Consider the following 13,364-nt stretch of genomic DNA (forward strand, 5'->3'; position numbering starts at 1 on the left):
AACTTAATGACCATGAAAATATGGGTCCGAAAGCCAGACCGGTTGAGAACCACTGTTATACAGTAATTCATGCCAGAGATTAATTATGTTCGCTTGTGTTTTTCTTTGACTATTTCTACAGACATCAGCAGCTCACCAAACTACTGAATCGGTACATGAGGGAGCCAAAACACCACAAACCCGTAGAGTCAAATGGTAAACATTCTTACTGTCTGTGCTGAAGAGATTAGTTACAGCCTGTGATGAGTTTGACTTTAATAAACATGATTGATATTGTGTGTGTGTGTGTGTGTGTATATCTGTTTGCGTGTTTGCCTGAGTGTGTGTGTGTGTGTGTGTGTGTATGTGTGTGTGTCTGTTTGCGTGTTTGCCTGTGTGTGTGTGAGCGAGTGTGTGTGTGTGTGTGCGCGCACGTGCATGCGTGCATGATGTATTTCCCATGTGTTTCTGCAAAATAATGCCTAATATCCTTGACATAGTCAACACATTTATATAACACAGTCTGTTTACACTTTAGATCAGATGGATTTGTTCAGGTGAGAAAAGTCCCACACCCATGAGCTGCTGAGCTGTTCCACCCCTGTGTTTGTGTCTGGTGCTACGTACAGTGTCTAGAATACATGTTTAGATCAAAACCTGATGATGATATCATTTATGATCCTTAACCCCTCACGTGTGTGGCCGGCTAATGCTCTGGTGCATGCGTCTGTGGTCCACTTCTCCCTGGTTCTGGGTCTGTTCTGGAAGCTTCTGACCCAGGACCCGGGAGAGCTCAACAGCGGAGATGCAGACCCCCGATTCTCCTGCATTGCTGACCTGGTGGAGGCCAATCAGAACCCCCAGAGGTTCTGCATCTACTGTGAGGTGAGAACTCAACTTGAGGACCAGGATGTAGACAGTATGTTTATTTTTTATTTTTTTAAATTCACTTTATTGATTGATTGATTGATTATACTTTATTGTCCCCGAGGGGAAATTTGTCTTGGGCATGGTACTTTCATGCTTCAAGTGCAACAGAGACGATACATACAACATACAGTAGACAAAGTAAACAACAGGACAGCAACAAACATTGAGTGACATTGGCAGCAGTTTCCACCTGGACATGGCATCATTTGGTATAAATATATATTGCACATAACCCTTCAAGTGGTGTTTTCGAATATTGCACATGGCCCTTCAAGTGGTGTCTAAGATAAAGTGCAGGTGCTGGTGATCATGTCCTAATCATCGTTTCTGCTTGAGCGAATTGATTAGTTTAATAGAGAATGGGACAAATGATAGTTTTAAGAGCTTATAATTACATCTTGGCATGCGAAGCCTTCTACCTAGGGGGAGAACTTCGTATTCTGTGGAGAGCGGATGTTGGGGGTCTGCGATTATCTTGTTAGCCTTGTCCAGGACAGCTTTTTCATATAGTTTATTTAGGATAACATAGTCTCTTTCACCTACAATTTTCATAGTTGTTTTGTGAATGCTGACTACCGGTAGTCTGTTTTTTTGTTGTACAGTTAAGTTGCCAAACCACACAATTATTCCATATCTGATTACACTTTCAACAATGGACTGATAGAAAATTCTCATGATCTGCTTTCTCACCCCATAAAGTCTGAGTCGCCTCAGGTGATAAAGCCTCTGCTGTAGTTTGTTACATAAGCTGTCTAAGTGTGTATTCCAGCAGAGATGGTTGTCTAATTGAATACCTAAGTACTTATAAGAGGGCACCTGGATGATTGTTTGGTCTTTAACGACCACAGGCTCATGGTCAGTTACCTGCCTTGGGTCTAACACAACCTCCTGAGTTATTACATCATTACATATTACAAGACAATGCAACAAAATGATTATTTTGCGTTGATTTCATCCATGCAACTATGTTGGTGTTTATTGTTTATTGACTCTACACTAGACTAGAACAGTGTTGGTGTTTCATTGTTATTCCATAAATACAACTGTTTACTTTTTATTGACTGAAATTGTTAATCCCTGTTCAATGTGACTACCAGGGTCCACAAAAGTGATGCTCCTTAACCCTCCTTCTCTCTCTCATAGATTGACAAAACCAAAGATGAGATGACAAGGACATGAAAATGGACATTTGTGAAATGTTTGTTCTTGAAGAAGTTCCTGAAGCATGTAATGTCCATTGCACTTTAACTTTTTAAATGTTTAATGTTTTTAACATTTGTGATATTTGAATGTTCCTGACGAAGCTTGTAACATACCATGCGTTTCACGTTTTAAAACGTTTTAGTTCTGTGATATTCGAATGAATTGAAGAATATTTTTGACTTGACCACTTGAAAAGATTGTAATAAAAACGTTGTTCAGTTTTCTTTCGTCTGAACTGTATTGTGTACATTTCAAATAGACTTTTAACTGCCTGCAGTTTTCTCATCATTAACCAACGATTGGCAATAACTGTACTAAATTCAAAATAGAATATCCATCAGTTTTGGCTCAAATATTAATCAACTGTATACCATGCTTAAGTGGATATTATCTGTACACATTTTAAATCAGTTTTATGGGTTTTAGAGCGAAAATTGGTATTGTAACTGCATTACAAGGGAGACACTGCCATTATAGAATAAACTTGTCAAATCGTGGTTCACAAAAAATGAAAGGGCACACAAGCCTGTCTTTCTTAAACTGTTTATTTAATTACTGATACTTGTTAAAATATTAGTAATGTTGAGGAAATATATTAATTTTTAGATAAATTACGGTCGCCCCAAATGACTTTTTTTAAGGCTGTGTCCTATTAATTCAACTTTAAAAACACTAAAATCTCTTAATTTTTAGTTTTTGCATAAATGTATATGTACACTACATTCCAAATGTTTGAACAATGGCCAAATATATCCTTATTTTTAGTATTTAAAAATTGGCCTGTTCAAAAGTCTTATCCGTCAATGACCCAATTGCAATTTACAATACAACAATTGGGGGTCCCTCCAAAAAAAAAATGGCCGCGCTACGCGCGCACAAGATCAACCACCAAGGCCTCATTCTGACCCAGGAAAAACCCTGGTATGTAGCCTACTATATTATCAAAACCTTGATTTGGTAAATCAGGTGTCTCCCTGCTGTGCTGGGACAAAAGCCTGCAGTACTGCAGCTCCCCAGGACCAGGAGTGAGCAGCACTTAGTAACGTAGTTGAACTCATCGCAGTTTCTCTGTCCTCTGCTCCGCTGCTGTAGTTCCTTTGGAGGGTCCGTCAGTGAAGCTGAGGCCAGGGAAGAACGATGCAGAGCTGGAGTGGATGGAGATCCCTCTGGACAGACAACGAGGCTTCATCACCAACTACACCATCTACTACACCACAGGGGGCCACGAACTCTGTACGTACTGTACACACACACTCAAACAGACGCGACGGACACGCACGCACACACACACACACACACACACACACACACACACACACACACACACACACACACACACACACACACACACACATTAATTAAATAAAAATGTTATATTAAAATGATTCTGTGTCTTGACCCAATTTACTGTCATCTCGTTCTCCATGTGCAGTCCTGCTGTAATGGGAGTGTCGAGGGCGGCGTGTACGAGTGTGTGTGTTGTGTTCACCTCTGTGACTGTGTTGTTTTGCAGCCGACAGCGTGCCTCCTGACACCGACTCCTACACGCTCAGGCACCTGTCCAGCAGCAGTAACTACGTGGTGCGGGTCATGGCCTCTACTGTGGTGGGACACACCAACAGCACCAACTTCTCCTTCGTTACCCACACCTACGGTGAGCGTTACCAGGAGCACAGTACTGTTCTAAAACCAAGCACACACACAACCAACACAAACATGTTACATGGACTGAGGTACACCCACATGGTTTTCTGTATTCTGTCTGTCATGTATTTCCAAAATTGCACCATGTGAATGGACTCCATCAGCAATATTTTCACAAAATCTGCCTGAGCACAAGAATATTTCATACTACAAAAGCAACATTTTGCACTCTGTTAAACTTCTGTCCCTCTATAACTTCCCCTGGGCTGCCATCCGTTCTTTTTCACTGTACATACTTTGTGTTTTGTCCCCCGCCCCCACCTGTGGTGTATGTCCCCACCTGTCCTACCCGCTGTACATACCTTATGTTTTGTTGTATTGTTCTTCCCATGATGGATGTACGTTTATCTTGTAGATAGTAATAGTTATTTGTCTGTATTATCATGTAGATAGTACTAGTTCTTTTCTTATGTCTGTCTTACATGTAACGATGAATTGAAAATCAAGGACCCCAATTGAAATAAGCCAATGGCTTTCTTGGGTTTTTATCCTCTTAGTTTGACCTTGTATGTAATATGTACTTTCATGTACCTACTTCTGCAAACATTCTAATAAAGTTTTCAATCAATCAATCCTCTGTGGTTCTATTCGTTAGTCAAGTGAATCAACAATAATGTTGTAGATGTCATCTTAATGTTGTATCTCATCTTGATGTTCTAGATCTCATTTAAATGTTCTCTATTTGTTGTGTGTGTGCGTGTGCTTGTGCGTGTGCGTGTGCGCGTGCGCGTTGTCCATCAGCTCCGGGCCAGATAGAGGGCATCGTGGTGGGAGCGTGTTTCGCCTTCCTGTTCGTGGTGTTGATGACCATGCTGTTCTGCATGTGCAAGAATGAGTCGTGAGTTACTCCTCTATCCTGTCTCTCCTACACTGTGACAGCCTGGAACAACATTCATCACTATGGATTATTATATTATATATTATATTTATGACTCCTGGAAAGTTACTGCAGCAGTTCTGGCTTCTCTCTGTGAAGACAGCACATAGATAGATAGATAGATATATCTTTATTTATGTGTCACTCCTCAACAAACAGGTATGGTATAAAGAACAGCAACAAAAGGTGCATTAAAAAGTTGAGGACCACTCACATGGAGTTGTGAGACACAATACAAATCATAGCAATACAAATTAAAAAACGTACATTCGAGTACTATTTCACTTGAACTATTACACAGCAAATTGGCATTGGCATTACAATAAAATACAGTATACAGTAAAGGCAATGAAATATGTAAAGAAAAGGGGGGGGGCAGTTTATTGTGCGATGCTCATGAAGGCTACTCTTCTTTGTAGGATGAGGTGGCAGGCCTTGGCACATTCATTAGTGCAGTGTTCACCAGCTAAAATTTTACACAGTTTATTATGGTCATTAAAATCATTAAAATTCTCGTAGTGTTTTGATAAAAAGATAAAAAGATCAGCGCTGACGTCGTTATTAAGTTCACAGTGTAATAGGACGTGGGCTTCGGATTCAATCGAACCACTGTTGCACAGTGTGCAGAAACGACTCTCCACTGGGGTGTTAGTGTATCTGCCGGTTTCCAGGGCTAAGGGAGCGACTCCACACCTAAACTTGGCAAGGGCACTTCTATGCTGCCTGGGCATAATGCATTGAACATAGGGTTCTGATTCTTTTATTTTTTTTAAAAGAACAGTAAGTACGCAGTTTGTTTCCCTCTGGCCTGTTAATCTGCCGGAGCCATTTCTCCTTGTCTGCCTCTGCAACTGCTACATCAAGACTCCGTAGATCATTTCTTGATAGGATTAGATCAGTGCTGGCGAGGTGGGATAGATGTAGAGAGCTAAAAAATGTTCGCACCGTATGAGCATAGTTTTTCACATTTCTCATCTGGTTAGCCCACAGGAACACACGCTTACATAGCCTGTTATCAGGCATACTACACAGTCTCTTCCAGTTCTTGAAAATGCATGACCACTGGTGTTGCCACATGGTTTTCCACCCCAAATCACCTTGTATGGCAGCATTCGGTGTGTATTTACCCACACCCAAATAAAAACGACATGCCCTATTAAAAACAGCATTAATACAAGAGTGACTTTTGTAACCCCAGACAGCAGCTGCATAGGTCAGGATGGGCAGAGCCAAAGATTCAAACAATTTGGTGAAACATTTGAAGGGGAAACCACCCAATATTTTGCTTTTGGCTATAATTGCACCTAGTGCTCTATTTGCATGCAAGGCTAGATGTTTAGCAGTTACACTATAGTCTAGGAACTCTGTTAAGTATAGACCCAGATATTTGTATTCTCTGACTACCTCTAGTGGGTCTACTACCTCTAGTGGTCTACCTCTAGTCTACCTCTAGCCCACATGAGAAGCTAAAACTGGACAGGGGGCTTTGCTGGATTTCTGAAATGCACTACTTTGGTTTTATCAACATTTATATTTAGTTTCCACTCCTGGCACCAACTATGGACCAGTGTCAGCATCTCCTGTAGTTCCTCTTCTGTCTCAGATATCAGGGTAATACCATCTGCATATAAAAGTATAGAGATCTTTTCATTTCCTATAGGGACACCTTTTCCCAAGGCCTTGATTGCTATACTTAAGTCATTTATATATATGGAGAACAGAACAGGTGACAAAATGCAGCCCTGTTTTACGCCGATGTCGACTGGGAACCAATCTGTAAGGCTACCATTTACACGGACACAGCATTTCACATTTTCATACAGAGCAGTAAGACAGTTAAGGATGTTGCCATGTAGGCCTACAGCTGACAACTTCTCCCATAGCATGCTACGGTTAATATGATCAAAGGCTTTGGAAAAATCGATAAAAGAGCAGAATGTAGATTTTCTAAGCTTTTTCCTTGAGTCTATAATAGCAGTTAAAGTGGCAATATGGTCTATACAACTCCTTTTCTTTCTAAACCCATTTTGTTCATCTGTTATGATGCCGTTGGACTCCACCCACTCAGAGACCCTGTTATGTAACACACAGCAGAACAGTTTATATACAGCAGAGGTCAAAGTAATCCCTCGATAGTTTGCAGGTATTCTTTTATCTTTTCCCCCGCCTTTATAGATAGGGTTGATGATGCCATATTTCCATAGTTCTGGGATTGTGCCATTAAGAAAACAATTATTAAAAAGCCTATGCAATAAGTTAAGTGCATTACCATTTTTCAGAACATCAGTAGGTAGCCCATCAAAACCATATGCTTTGCGTTTCTTGGCTGCTTGCAGGACTTTGACAATCTCATGCTCACTGATTGGCTGGTTCAGGGATGTATCCAGGTTAAAGTGGGGGTGCTCTGTGACTCTGGCGAGAGTGGGGCCACTATGCTGTTCGCCTGGAACAAGCTGGCAAACTCGCTCCTCCACGACTCTAGGACAGATTCTTTATCAGTCTGTGGGGAGCCATCCGGCCCCAAGACCTCCCAGGGGATGTTGGGGTGCCGCTCGCTGCCTACACCAAGCTGGTTAACTTGGCTCCAGAAGGTCTTCGGGTCGTTGCTTTCTAGCTCCTGGATATTCTCCTGTTGCAGTCTCCAGTGGCGTCTCTTTGCAGCTTGGACTGAGCAGTCAAACTGTCTCTGTCTGTCCTTCATCACAGCTCTAGCCCTGGCTCTTGTTGGTCCGGGGGGGCAGGATGTCCACTCCTTCTCTGCCACGCTCAAGGAGTTCCATAATGAGGATTGCTCATCTGTCCACCAGGCTTTTTTTGTTTTCCTCTTTTTGTTTGTGCGACCCGGTTGGATAATAATGTCCTTGTGGGGTATCTGTTCTCGCATCTCATGTTTTACAATGTCACAAAACTGAGCATACACCGAGTCCACAGTAAACTGGTTGGCTGCTGAGGCCTCTAACTGGGCTATACAGCCCCTCAGTGCATCTTGGCAGCTGTCACTAGACAGGAAGTGGTCGGGGATAGTGGACAAATCAAAGGCAGTGAAAGAGACCCTGTCCTCGTTCCTCTGTTTGGAAGATTGAGGTAGGGAAGGTACTGCTGGTAGGGCCATGGTGCAGGTAAGGCAGGAGTGGTCCATAATCTAGTCGTGTCCATAATTGAGACACACCCCGCTTGAGTGAAAAGGTCCCTGCTCCTAGTTACAGTGAAGTCACTAAACCAATGCAGATTTTCATGAGGGACGATTAAATAATCAACTGACAGCCCCTTAGTTGACACACAGGTGAAGTCATTCTTACAATAGTTTCTCCCGTTTAGAATACAGCAATTTGCACTGATCAGAAATTGTGTAAGTAATTCACCATAGGAGTTAGATGAGAAGTCCACTACATTCCGTTCTTCCACCAAGTCCACACCCTCAATATAGTCCTGAGAATCTGCACAACGGCTGTTGAAGTCTCCCATTATAAGAAAAGGGCCAAGTTTCTGAAAACTATAGACATTTGTGAGGATATTTTCATAAAAGTCTGCTGCATCTACCTGCCTAGTGGAGTTGGCTGGGGGTAAATAACACACAGCCACAGAGAAAGTATGGCTTATGTTAATGACATACTGTATGTCATTGCTGAGGAATTTGACTTTGCTTGATATCATACAGTAGATTAGCTGTCTGAACAAAGCACTTACAAAAATAGCTGTGTTAGTTCTTTGAAAAGGAATTATTTCAAACACAAACACTTCATTTCACTGAATCTAGCATGAAGGCTTCAGTGGAATCAACAGAATAGTTCCAAACGTTCTCATCCTGCATGCCAAACCAAACACAAAGCAACAGACTAAAACCTATAGTCTATTTTTCACCTGCTAAAAGACGTTCTCTAACCATGCCTTGTTTTGTTTAGGATCAAGAAGATCTTCTGGCCGGTTGTCCCAGACCCCTCCAACAGCACCATCGCCACCTGGTCACCTGACTTCCCCTCCAAAGTAGGTCCCAGTGCCTCTGTGCTGCCGTGGGAAGAAATAAACTTAGGAACTTATAAACTTAGGAACTTAGATGATTTATGTCCCACAGACAAAACACCTGTCCTAGATTCAGATGTGCATCCACTTCACCTATCTATATCTCTATATTATTATTATTATTATTATTATTATTATTATTATTATTATTATTATACTGTATATTATTTAATCCCATCAACCCTCTTCTCTCTCTCTCTCCCCCCTCTCCCCTGCCAGGCGGACAGCCCCAAGGAGAGCATCCTGGCAGATGTGAGCGTGGTGGAAGTGGATGTGTTTGACAGGAAGTCCCTGTACGAGGAGGACAAGACGTGCCTGCCCCTGAAGAAGGACAAGTACCTGTCGGAAGAGCACAGTAGCGGCATCGGAGGCTCCTCCTGTATGTCCTCGCCAGAGCGTCTCTGACAGCGACGAGGGCGGAGACTCGGGCCAGACCACGGCCAGCACCGTCCAATACTCCTCTGTGGTGGCCGCCTCCACTGGCTACAAGACCCAGACCCCGGGGTCCCTCCCCCCCCCAGACCCAGACCCAGGCCCAGGCCCAGCACGTCTTCGCCCGCTCTGAGTCCACACAGCCCCTGCTGGACTCAGAGGAGCACCCTGACCTCCACCACCAGCACCACCTCCAGGAGGGGCAGGAGTCCCGCTACCCCAGGAACCCATACTTCAGACGCTCGCCGGCGGGTAACGAGGACAGCCGTCCGCCTGCGGAGTTCAACCAGCTAGAGATGGAGGAGCAGGGCGGGGCCTCGTCGCTCAGGTTCAGCCCATTGGAGGAGGGGTCTCAGCAGACCACGCCCACAGATGAAGAGGAAACCCCTGATTGGCAGCCGTCGTCAGCAGGACCCGCACCTAGCTATATGCCTCAGCTGAGTGGCTACAGGCCACAATGAGGGTCAGAGGACGTTGACTTTTGTTTGCAATAGTGTAATTCCTCCGTGCCTTTTGTTCATTTCAAAGCTTTAAAAGTCAGCAAGTCCAAGTGTTTTTAGAAGGATGTCTGTGAGTCTATCAGGTTTTGCACTTTTTTTATTGCCAATCATGAACTCATACACTGTGTGTCCATCGTAACATGCTTCACAAACTGACTGTTTAGGTTTGTAGACTTAGCCTTTGTCTTGAGGCTTTTATTGTTGTAATGTCCTAAAAAGCTAATAGAATCACAGAAGTCATGACTTGTAATGTAGTTTATCACATAGCTTCAAGCTGACCATTTTTCATACTATTACAATTGTACAATAAGTATATTATACATATATGAATGTAATTAACAGATATAGTCATGTTGCACAGCAACCAAGTGTTTCCCCTGATGTTGCCAGGATGGTAAATTTCATGGTATAGCACCCTCTTGTGTCCTATTTTCCACATTACTCTGACAGGCCTGACCACTACCATTTAATTTCACTGACTAAGCATCATCGGTGCTGCTCTGCTTTGAGTGAGCAAACTTGACTTTGTATCATGCACAGTCCAGAAGTGGGCTAATCTCTACAGCCTGACCAGGGGTCACTTCTATAGCCTGAGGGTCAAGGGTCACTTTGAAGTTACACTGTTTGGTGAAGCATCATAACAAGACACTGGACTTGAAGAAAGAGGAGTGATGATGACAAACTGTACAACAGGGCCTGCCGTGTATGGACACCCCACACACACTGCATATTTTAAATGATTATAATTATCACAAGGGATAAGATAGAGAGAGAGAGAGAGAGAGAGAGAGAGAGAGAGAGAGAGAGAATAACCATTTGACTCCATGTACATCAGACTGCTATAATGCCTGATTGTTGTCAAGAACTTTGCTGTAGGGTCACCATAGATGAATGTCATGATTTTTTAATGCTCATTTCAAATACTATGCAATCTACATCTTTTGTCATTGTAATTTTTATTTGATCAGGTAACAAACACATTTCCTTGTGGCTTCAATGTTGCTACAATTGAAGGTCAGACTTTCAGAGATTACTGTTACATGCAAGTGTTGTAGATTACCTCTCTGGATGTATAATTGTTACTGATATGGAGAGAGAGAGAGATTTCTGTTAATTTTGTTACTTTTTGTTGATATGTGTTTGGCCAGAGTTCAACAGGACCTTTCAGATGTGCTCCCAGAGAAGCAAAGACAAAGAATGTTACATTGATAGAAATGTAAATATTGCTTTAGTCCTGAGAAGCTATCACGATGCCCATAATGATTAACACTACTTCCTGTTATAGCAGGACACACAGACACATACTACAATACTCCTCTTTCACTGCATGTCACCTGAATGGAATTGACTTTATTTGTCATTGCTACAGTACAGGTACCAAACAACGAAATTTAGGAGGGGTGGCTCCCCTGGTGTTAGGAAAGGGAAAAAAAACACATTTAGAAAAAGAATAAAATCACAAGAAGGTAAGGAGCTGGTTTACATAAATAAAGGCTATGTACACAATCCACTGTACTATACTGCACAGATAGTCAACTAGGGTTGTCATATTGCACAAAAGTATTTTTTCACGTTATTTAAAGTGTCACAGTTTGCAGGCTTGAAATGTACATGTTTGTGCCTCAGCACTAGCTGCCATACAATCCGTCCGGACTGTCCTGGGCCCAGAACTTAGGCCTTTGCTGTGTTTAGGGCCTTGACGGCCCTGTGGTAGAAGCAGTTCTTCAGTCTGTTTGTCTTAGCGGCCGGGGTCCTGTACCTCCTTTTCGAGGGCAGCCTGATAAAGTGTACGTGCCCAGGGTGGGTCGGGTCCCTGGAGATCTTGGAGGCCTTCCTGAGACAGCGTGTGTTGTACAGCTCTTCCAGAGAGGGGAGGGGGGCGCCGGTGATCTTCTGTGCTGTTCTCACGACTCTCTGTAGCGCGTTTCTCTCCGCTGTTGTGCAGCTGTAGAACCAGTTGCAGATGCCGTAGGTGAGGATAATATAACATATGTTTTATACATAAGATACAACAAAAAGAAAACAGAGAGTCAGTGTACAACTTTGAAATAATAAAACTAATAGGAGTTAGTATTAAATGCTTTGAAAGAGAAATGGCTTTGAGAGAGAGTAATCGGGGTGCAGGTGGGGGGGAAGGTTGCTGGGGAGAGATGGGAGTGTGGGGTTGTCCTCATGTAACGGAGTAGAAAGAACAGTTAAATTATTGCTAAAATAGAGCTAAACTGCGCCCTCTAGGGGTTTAATGTAAATACAGCTGTACAGTGCAATAGTAACGTGATCTCGCTCAGTTCATCTCTAAACACTGATGCGGTAGGTCATGTTTTCTGCAGGGTCTGAGATCGCATATAATTTAAGAGATTATTAATGTACCTATGTTTTATTTGAATGTTTGATGATTAAGATAGCTGTTTTGAGTTTCCCCATTTCTAGTATTTTAGTTTGGAACATATCATAGCATTGGTAAAATGAGTTTTCTGTTGTTAGCATTGATGACGCTAATGTGACTGTTCGTGTGTAATATCATTTTAGAAATTAGACCAATGAATGACCCTGCACGTTCCGTTGATGAAGTTGAAGTTGATGCACTGTACATATTTTTCGACAGGTAATATTATTATTTTTGTGTTATTGTATGTCTGTTGTTCTTTTAGTAGACTGTATTCTATGAGGAGGTTGGATTTTCCACCTCACGAGTTTGCACCACGCTCGCAGCTAGCCAACAGTCAGGTTGCAGCCATGTGTTGCACGTGGTGTGCATGCGTGTATTCCAGTTGCGCTGTTTTTCTATGCATTGTATTGTTATTGTTAATATATATATAATTGATTGTTTGACTGTTCAAATACCACTATACGATCACACAAGTGAGGATTTATGTAGTCTACACATTTTGTATTTTTGTTTCATATTATTGTTATAATTTGTGTAGTATGAGTGACTACTGTATGTAATAATTATAAATAATTTTGCCATTTAGCAGACGCTTTTATCCAAAGCGACTTACAATTACGAATTACAGGGACATTCCCCCTGGAGTAACTGAGGGCTAAGTGCCTTACCCAAGGGCACACTAGTAGTGGTGTGGCTTCAGGCGGGATTTGAACTTACAACCTTCCGATCACAAGTCCAACTCACTATCCACTAGACCAGAGGTTCCCAAAGTGGGTGCCGCCAAATCTGCTCGTAAAAAAAAAAAAAAAAAAAAGTATAATATAAAATAATAATAATAATACATTAATAAACGTTTGTTTATTACATGTGCAATGGAGTTCATAAGCAAATAAAAGATATATTTCTCAGATTTGAAAGATATTACTTTACTAACTAGGCCTACTAGTTACTAACTAACTACTCCTCACTGAAGTCTTGGACCAAGCGGTGAAAATGGTTAATTATGTCAAATCACGCCCGCTGAAGTCACGGGTGTTCAGCACATTGTGCAATGAGATGGGGTCCGAGCATGAGGGGCTCTTATTACACACAGAGGTCCGCTGGCTGTCGCGGGGCAAGGTGTTATCCCGTGTCTATGAGCTCCGAGATGAAACTGATCACTTTTGTCAGTGAGCACGACTTGCCATACAAAGAACAATTGGAAGATGAATCGTGGTGGATTAAGCTTGCTTATCTGGCAGATATTTTTAGCCACCTGTTATGTATGTGGGACTGCACCTTTAAGAGACACCGGAAGTGAGTGGAGTTACCCCCGGTTGACACGTGTTGT

The 13,364-nt window shown here is 42.3% G+C and overlaps 1 pseudogene across 1 annotated transcript; it reads left to right on the forward strand.

The window, feature by feature from the left end:
* Window positions 1-642: 642 nt before the first annotated feature.
* Window positions 643-9,606, forward strand: LOC308150371 (interleukin-6 receptor subunit beta-like; annotated as a pseudogene). The gene is made up of 6 exons: window positions 643-859; window positions 3,205-3,345; window positions 3,626-3,766; window positions 4,558-4,654; window positions 8,596-8,677; window positions 8,933-9,606. The product of its transcript is annotated as an interleukin-6 receptor subunit beta-like (transcript).
* The last annotated feature ends 3,758 nt before the right edge of the window (window positions 9,607-13,364 follow it).

This window comes from Nansenia antarctica, assembly GCF_963989245.1.
Source record: "Nansenia antarctica genome assembly, chromosome: 2".
NCBI lineage: Eukaryota > Metazoa > Chordata > Actinopteri > Argentiniformes > Microstomatidae > Nansenia > Nansenia antarctica.